We start from the raw sequence: 7,700 nt of genomic DNA on the forward strand, positions 1-7,700 counted from the left end.
TTTAATAGTCTCTTGTCAACTTTTTCAACCAAACTTAGCTTACATGTTATAAGTGGCTAAAAAACATGCAAAGTATTTAAAATTAAAAAGCAACCACTTAAATTTCACAAACTTCACATCCGATGATAGATTCTTGGTTGTGAAGTTCTTCTTTTTTGTAAAAACATAAAAACACACACTTGCTTTTAGAAAGAACTTTTTTGCTTTTTGAAAAGTACTTTTGATTTTATGAGAAAAATGACTTTCAATGTACATTCTAATCATAATTCTCATCAAAAGTATTCATAAACCATAAAAATCATATTCTGGTTAATCATAAGTCTCATCAAAATTATTTATAAACCATAAAAAGCATATTCTCCACAACTTGTCAAAATTATCATAAGTGACAACTTGTATCAAGAAAACATAAGTAATGAGGCATCCTCTCCACAACTTGAGTTAGCATTGTATTTAGATCCTTGTAGACGTATACAATCATGCATTTCACTCATTAGCTTAACGTGAAGCGCATGACTTACTCTACTGCAATTCTAAGAAAAATACTATTTAACACATTCAATATTCCTAGAGGGTTTTTTTCTTCCCTTATATGAAATAATGGAATTTGAATGCATTCAATTCCCTTTGGAGGAATATGTTTGTGTCATGGTAACAAGGAGACTCCCATTAGGGTAAAAGCATGTTAATGAGACATGATTTTTGTGCTAGTTCGCATATTCAAAGTAGCACACTTAAAAAAATTTGGGCACATGGTTGTAAGGTGTGCAAGGCCTAAGTGTGATGATAGTGAGGATCCATGGAAGCTGTTTTGCATGCAGAGACTATCGAGCCAAATTTATCGAGGGCTTGGTGGGATCAGGGGCTTGGACACATTCAGGTGTAAGTCAATTTTTCTAATAAAAAAATCAACTTTTGTTGCTCTCTGTAAAAAATTTGACAAGTTGTAGGCTCTGTCTTCTGACAAGCGAGTGTGTGTGGGTGTGTGGGCACTACTCGCTCTTTGATTTCTCCCACTCTTATACCACTTGTGAGGGCGTGTATATGTGGATGCGTGCGTGCACGGTGCTGTGCGGTGCATGCGGGGAAGGGAGAAGCACGAGAGTGTGGGTGGAGAAAACTCAAGAAGTTTATGTGTGAGGAGCTCCTTATTCATATGTATATAATGAGTAAGGGTATGTACACATGGTGGGCGGGTGGTCGGACACTGGACGTCCGACCTCAGGCAAACGCGCATCGCCTTTACCCCAATGGTTCTTACATGAAATTGAAAAAGGAACTGGAGGCTTTGTAGCATCTCTCCTCAAAGCTTTTACCAAAAGCTCTATGACCTCGAAAGACAAATGAAATTTGGCATTAACAGATATGTGGAGGAGAAAATTTGCAAATAGTAATTTTAAAGATGGAAGAAGATGCATTTCGTGCATTAGGATGCTTTTGTCCATAAAAGAAAAGAAAATCCATACATGCGTATGGTCTGGAGTTGGCATTTTTCTCTACATTCATAATAATACCGTAGGGAATGTGCCCTTCCCTCGCCACTTTTATCCCGTCCAATGTTGAAGGGGGACTTATGCTTCTCCTTCAATGTTGGAGGAACTTTCTTATTTCAAAAAAATCTTGTTATTGCATGAGGAAAAACTCATTACCATTGATTTATTTCAAGTTTTGATATTCTAAATTGCCATGTTGTGGTGTACTCTTGAAGTGTCCCTTTGTTGGACATCATAGAAGTTCTTCAATCATTGTCACGTTCATCTACATTTTCTTAAATAAAAATGATGTAAACTCATTACTTTATTGTGCACATGATAAACTCTAATTACTTTTAAGACACATAGAGGAAATCAAAATACGGAACATAAGTGTACCTTTGGTATTGGTCGCATGCATCAAAGTACAATCTTGAAAGGGTCGGCTCTTAAACCGTCTTTACGTTGTTCTACTACTTTGCCATTAGTATGTGTCTTGCCATTGTCATCCCTTTTGCGGATTTAATTGCCAACATGTTGACTGTCGCATTCATTTTTGCTATAATGCATGGCATTATGCAAAACTCTCTTTCTCTCTCTCTCTCTCTCTCTCTCTCTCTCTCCATTTGAAGAGACAACATCTCAATTAGGAATCTTTTCAAGAACTTTTATGCTTTATGAAGTAAACCACATTTGGCATACATGTTAACCAAGGCAGTTCCAAGTACAACTTTATTTCAATAGCCATTGGCTAACAATTTCATCGTGAATTATTTCTCCCATATCAGCATCTTTCATAATGCCACATGTATTCAAGATACAAGCATACACAATTACATTTGGAGAGCTACCCTCTCTTTGATTCTACTAAAAACAGCCTTGACCTTTTTGGCCTTGTCTCTATTGGGCATATCCTGTAATCAGTGCATTCCAAGAGACGACATTCTGGATAGGAAGCTCCTCAAGCACTTTTTGTGCTTTATGAAGTACACCACATTTGGCATACATGTTGACCAAGGTAGTGCCAAGAACGATGTATTTTGTTAACAACCCCTGACTAATGATATCATTCTCTTTTGCCCATATTAACATCTTGCATGGTTCCACATATAGGTGATTGCATTTGGAGAGATGTCCTCTCTTTGCATCTGCTAAAAAAAGCCTAGATGCCCCTCTTGGATATATGCCGCAATTAATGCACTCCAAGAGACAACATTATGGACAGGAAGCTTGTCAAGGACGTGTTGCGCTCGGACAAGTACAACACACTTGACATACGTATTGCCTAATGTGTTGGCTAAGTATGTCTTATTTTCAAGTAACCCACTATCACAAATATAAGCATGTAGCCTACTACCTTGCTACAAATCATTTTTCTTAAGAGTGTCTTTAAGTGAGCTCAGAAAAGAAAAGACTCATTCTCTTCCTCTCTATGTTTTCTTGTGTACCAAATATTTCTCTAGCCTGTGAAAACAAAACGAGTGCTGAATAGAGAGAAAAGGCTCGAGTATGTGTGTGTGTGTGTGTGTGTGTGTAAACAAAATAGAGGTTCTTACTTTCAGCCCTGCTTTTAGCTAAGCAGACACATGGTCCCATCACTATTGTTTGAGAGCATTAATGTGATCTACCTTTGTGAGTTGATGCTTGAGCCTACTTCCTTGCTGGCCCACTAGCCTCAAACAACCCACAACAGTTGATGGCATCGTACTAGCCTTGTACATTTGTAGCACCTACAAGTTTTGCATCCTGCCCGTTTTGCCCTACGTCCTATTCTGCAAACGATGGGCCACAATAGTACTCTCTTGCACCATATTAGCCTATACAACTTGACCATCTTTAGCAACTATGTAGCAGAGTCAGCCCTACATGCTTTCAACACATCTATTTCCAGCCAGCTAGCCTTGTAGATCGACACAATAGTATTTTTAGCGCTTTTTTCCTTCGCCAATTTCTATGACAATTCTCACCAATCCTTGGGTTGCCACTTGGGTGGGCTGAGCATGCAAGCTTTTTGAAACCTCTCTTAGACAATCAAGGTAAACAAGAGGATGCCACGAATGTGGGTTAGAGGCCCATGAAAAGAAGAGGGGCTGCCAAGGGAAAAAAGGGAGCACTACAAGAGACACCTACATAGTGTAGGAGAAGTCCGGCAAGCGGAGGACGGGATAGCGCATGAAGGAGGAACAAAAATACACAGAATGTCCAAGTCCGTGCACTACAAAAGGAGGTAGTCAAGGAAAAGAAGCCAGCACTACAAGGTGGGGTTATAATGCCAAGAACAAGGGAAAGAAGGGTGATGCTTACATGAGAATGGAGAGAAGGAGGAGGTAGCGCTACCTATGGGAGCCCAACCGTCAAAGCAAGGAGATGGCACTACAGGAAAGGAGAGTAAGGGATGCCCTTGAAGGGTGGTAAGCAAGAGGCAACCAAGTATGGAAAGAGGGTTGGCATGCAAGGAAGTGAGGGTGAAAAACACATGAAGGAGTTTTTCTCATGCTCGTGGATAGCATGCCAAGGGAGGAGAGGAGACTCACAACAGCAATAAGAAAGTGGAGCTTGAGGAATTGGCATGACCATGAGCTGTAGATCAAATTGGACCAGAGAAAGTCAAATCGAACATTTTACACCACCTGACTATTGCCATTCGAATCAATGTAGCCACAATATTGGTGTAGAACTTATTGTTATCAATCTCTTTCTTGCTTTTGTGTCTACCTGGGTGTCATGTATGTGAGAGTGTCCTATGTGAGTGTAGCATGTGCAAAGAGGAGAAATTTTGTGGGAGAATGGGTGTATGCCAAAGATCTTGAAAGTGTTTGTGGATGTCATTGGATTTTGAATTGCATATCTATGGTAGATTGTGTCTGAAAGAAGGGATAGAGATTGAAGCCATGAGGACAAGCTTTGTGGATAGATTTGTGTAGTTTGGGGTGTCCGGATGTGAGTATATGCAATAAAAGTTTGCATATTGTGTTCATGTGTGTGTAGGTTGTTGTGAATACCATGGGCTATATAGGGGAATCTATGTGTGTTCTAGGTGTTTTCCTCATTCCCCATCTCCATCTTGTGGTGCCCCCATGGAGGATCCCACTAATTGATGAGGTGATGGCATGGTTTGATAAGATGGTTCTAGATTGCAGGCTAGTGTTCACAAGTGAAGAAAATGCTAAAGACTAGATATTAGATGTGGATATATTCATGATGTCAATGTAAATGGTGACCAACGAAGCTAAGTTGAAGGATATGCCATTGGTGATGCAAGGGAAATACAAAGCTTGGTTCGAGGGGTTGGATGTGGCCGACTCATAGTCATGAAAGATGGTTCGAGTGCATTTTATCCAAGATTTAAAGAAGAGGTTTCACTTGCAGATTTGGACGCAAAACTCAAGGTATTGAAGTAGGATGTACATCAAGAAATTAGTGTGTTTTTGGATAGGTTTGAAGCTTTATGGAGGCAACTAGCTACTCCTATCCAGGTGCAAAATGGAGGTAGTTTCAAGCTGGAGAAGTTCATTGCATGTTTGCAACCAAAGATTAGAGAGAAAGTGGAGTATGGAGATCTAAAGAACAATGCCGATACAGTTTTGTTTGTTAAAATTAAGATCAAGAAAGCAAAGTGGAAGTTGGAGATGGGCCTCCTCAATCATTAAGATTACGCTCCTATACCATGCAAGGAGAAGCCAAAGATAATGCAGGAAAGAGGAGATGCATCAATGATAGTTAATCTATGGGTGAGACAACCTGTATGTTTTCCACAGTACTAACCCCATGTTTCTCATGTGATCATTTAGTGCTCACTGCTTCAACAAAGAAGCAAGCCTTGAAGGGATGAAGTCTTGGTTGAGCATGAAAACCAAGTTGTAGTAGGCTCTTACACCCATGATGCAAAAGCAGGAGGTCAAGCCTGACCTAGAGATAGTGGAGCCACTTGAAGAAGAAGACACGAAGGTATGGGAAGCCCACAAGGAAAGGTTCAAGATATCAGCAAATTGATGGTAAAAGAGCTGCAAGTAGAAGGTAGCAAGGGGGTTGGGAAACCTTGCCCTACCAATCATGTTGAAGATCCTCAATGTGTTCTAGAAGTGGTGGTTGGTCATGAAGAAGGAGCTACGACACCATGCTTTGTAGAGACAGGTGGTGAAGTCTAAATGATAGAGAAATGACATGGATTGGAGAGGAGCAGGGATTTCACTTACGTGATCATGATCGTGTGATCACGTTAATAACGCAAGTAATTACACATAAAAAAGACGTGATCATGCTAATTGTTAATGTGATCTTGATGGTGACCTGCACAAACCAATAAAATCGGTAGTCCTGCCGGGCTTTTTCATTTTCCCATTGGGCTTGTCGGGCTACAGGGTTTTCTCAGCGGGCCTTACTGTATATAGTAAACCTCTTCTTACTGTGGAATTTTAACTAGGCAAATCCTTGGGGAATGTATTCAAGCACCAGGTATAGTCATTTCCTTGTGAATTGACCTAAGGTTACAGAGTCACTGGTGCTTTTTTTGGGCCGAACGTGATTCATAATTTGGTAACCACTTCTAAAAATATTTAAATCCTTCACCGAACATAAAGGTACGAAACCAAAACAATTGAGAAATTGGAGAGTCATGCTCATTGTGACGGATGGTCCTTAAAATGGCCAAATTTGATTTTAGAAGATGAGCATATTTAAATAACGAGTTGGTAGTCAAGGGTCGGATGTCCTGTACTAGTGTATTGGGTATATAAAGATCCTTGAAGTCTTGCATTTTTCACCATCATAGATTTGAATTGATATACATTGTCACTGCACAATATGAGAGTTATAATCCTTAATTGGGTGAAATTAGCTTTTATATACTGAATTGATACATAAAGGGGCTACAATCCTTGATTGGGTACAAGTAGTCCTCAATTGTGTAATTGTATTGAATATTTTATTGCCTTGTTTTATGCATTGGTTTATATAGGGAGCGCATTATGTATTATGAAAGATTGTTAGTGCATGAGATGGTCAATCATCGACATTATTCCTTTCATGTGTGTTTTGCAAATAATTATCGTCATTTCAATGTAAATGTTGATGATTCTTTGTAGCATGTGAAAAGAGTTGTGTCTTATTGTTTTTGAATCGCAAAGGATGTATAATTAATCATTATATTTATAATTGGATTGACAATTTCATATTATTCTTGTATCCATAATGCCATGTAGAGAGTGCATTACAATGTGTATGTTCGCTCAGAACATATGTGATCTATATGTGGAATTGACTAGAGTGCATTGCAAATCTCATATTGTGTAGATTTGATTGCTCTCTTAGTGATTGTTTTTCTAATCTATATTGAAAAGAAGAAAATTATTTTAAAACTGAACATCTAGTTCTTATGTCTTCAGTATTAAATTGAAAGCAATGGAGAAAAATGTCGGCACAAGTGATACGAAGAAGGCAAAGAATAAAAAAGCCCCTAGCAAACATGGGTTTTGAATCTCAAATTAAAATAAAAATTATCTCCCAGATTTGGCCTGACAGACAGACTTAGTATTGGAGTTTAACTTGGCCTAAACAAGTTGAAGGTTTAGCCAGAAAATTTCTATAGAATCCTTACAAAGTTGTCATTGGTTCATAAGCTCTAAAAGCCAATCATTCAATTTTACAGATTGTAGAAGTTGTTTTTGAGAATGAGAAATACTCAAAATTGGCAGATTTACTGAAGCAAATGATGGATGAAAGAAAAGTGAACATATTTATGGAAACAAAAAGAGGTTGTGATAAAGTTACTAGGCAACTTCAAATGGTTGAATTTGCAACTTTATCTATCCATGATGATAAGAGTCAAGATGAACAAGATTGGATTATTTATAAATTTAGATATGGAAATAGCCCTATAATGACAACAATAGATGTTGCAGCACGAGGTTTGGATGTGAAGAACATAAAGCACAAGACAGCAAAACGACAACAAAGACCGCACGGGCATTGGCAATGAGGTCATGTTAGGGACGAAATAAATTTGGAGGGGGGGAGTGTTGACCCATGGGTCAACAACACGACATAACTCAATTTCCATACCAAAGTCTTATTTTTTGATAGTTATGAAATGATGCGGATTATGGTTAAAAACATCATTTATAATGAGTAGTTATTCTAGTTGTAGAAGCCGGGGTGCAATGGTACTTCCAGATTGTAAATACAAAGCAATTTGACCCCTTGAAATCTATTTTGATTTAACCTATAGTA

At 38.6% G+C, this 7,700-nt stretch overlaps 1 pseudogene; it reads left to right on the forward strand.

Moving 5' to 3' along the window:
- The first annotated feature begins 6,936 nt into the window (after positions 1–6,936).
- On the forward strand, positions 6,937–7,449 carry LOC147452296 (DEAD-box ATP-dependent RNA helicase 20 pseudogene; annotated as a pseudogene).
- Positions 7,450–7,700: the final 251 nt, after the last annotated feature.

Source organism: Adiantum capillus-veneris, chromosome 8, assembly GCF_014529385.1.
Source record: "Adiantum capillus-veneris isolate H3 chromosome 8, ASM1452938v2, whole genome shotgun sequence".
In the NCBI taxonomy this organism is placed as follows: domain Eukaryota; kingdom Viridiplantae; phylum Streptophyta; class Polypodiopsida; order Polypodiales; family Pteridaceae; genus Adiantum; species Adiantum capillus-veneris.